The following is a 1451-nucleotide window of genomic DNA, read 5'->3' as shown; positions in this document are numbered from 1 at the left end:
CCACTGCCACCGCCACCTCCACCACTCGCACCGCTACTCGCTCCGCCACCGCCACCGGTGGCTGCACTACCGATCGCCGTCGTGCTGCTGGACAATCTGGAATGAAAAGAAATTTTAGATTTAGAAATGATCGTATGTGTCTATGTTTCTAATTATAGAGAAAAAGATTCTATCTGTGAGATAATATTCTCGTTCAAAAGTCGTAAAATCTTTGCTATTGTTTGGGGTAGAAATTTTATTAATTATTTGGAATTGTTATTTTAAAATTATTCGAGATAAGAATTTCAATTGTCTTATATGGAATAATATTATTTTATGGTCATTATTTTAGAACAAATCTTAAAATAATAAAATTGTTTAATTGGATGTAACTCTTAGTTTTAAATTAGTAGAAAATAAATTTCTGTAGTGAAAGAAAAAGTTTGTAATTATACAGTTTGCATTTGTTTGGAAATTGGAATTAAACGATATGAGAAAATATCAACGATAAGAAAGTATATTAAGAATGATATATTAAAAAATATATGTAATTTAAAATCTATGATTTTCAATAAATATGTAATGGAATTTTATTGAGAATAGAAGATATTTTAGAATTTTTTTAGGATTCTTTCTAAAATGTCAATACATTTTATTTAATAGACCTACATTTTGTGTAAACTTTTTAAAATATTCATTTCTTGATTAAAAAAATATACAGTTCATGTATCTATATGAATATTTAATACTGATGATAATATGATTACTAATATTATTTTATTTATAATTTTAAAATTAATTATTACTTAATAATGTATTTTTTTTTTCTTACATCAATACGAGGTTTCATTTTATTGGCATTTTATATTCAAAATTGATAACAAAGTTTACAATATTAAGCAATCTTGGTCTGCAAAAAAATTAATTAATATATTTCAAATAATATGTTAATTACAATACATTACATTATTTTATATTTAAAAGACATAAAATAAAAAAGAAGATTAAAAAATATCTTTATAAATATTATAATTATATTTATAAATATTATAAATATTATAATTTAAAATTGAGAATTGAAAAGTTGATCGATTGAACTTATATTAAATTTATAGTCAATTTATGCAGAAAAATTTATAGCTCGAAAAATTAAAATAAGTAGAGAATTTCATTAGAAATCATATTTAAGTTAAATTTTATTAAGGATATCATATTCTTCAAAAAAATAATCTAAATTTTCAAATTTGCAAAAAAGAATAGATCCCAATTGTTTCAAAGAAAAACTAAACTAAACTTTCTTCAAAGCGACGTTTGTCATTTTGATGAACGGTTAAAGAAGCAAAGAAGCTTTCTCGAAACAGAGACGTAATTCAACCAGGGGATTAATCATCCCGAAAGGACAATACAAAGAGAATAAACGCTCGTTTAACGAATGAAATTACGACACGCTCGAAGCCGCGACAAATGGCGCA

This window comes from Apis laboriosa, unplaced genomic scaffold, assembly GCF_014066325.1.
Source record: "Apis laboriosa isolate Shangri-la unplaced genomic scaffold, ASM1406632v1 scaffold50_cov145, whole genome shotgun sequence".
Classification (NCBI taxonomy): Eukaryota; Metazoa; Arthropoda; class Insecta; order Hymenoptera; family Apidae; genus Apis; species Apis laboriosa.
This window is presented reverse-complemented; position numbering follows the sequence as displayed.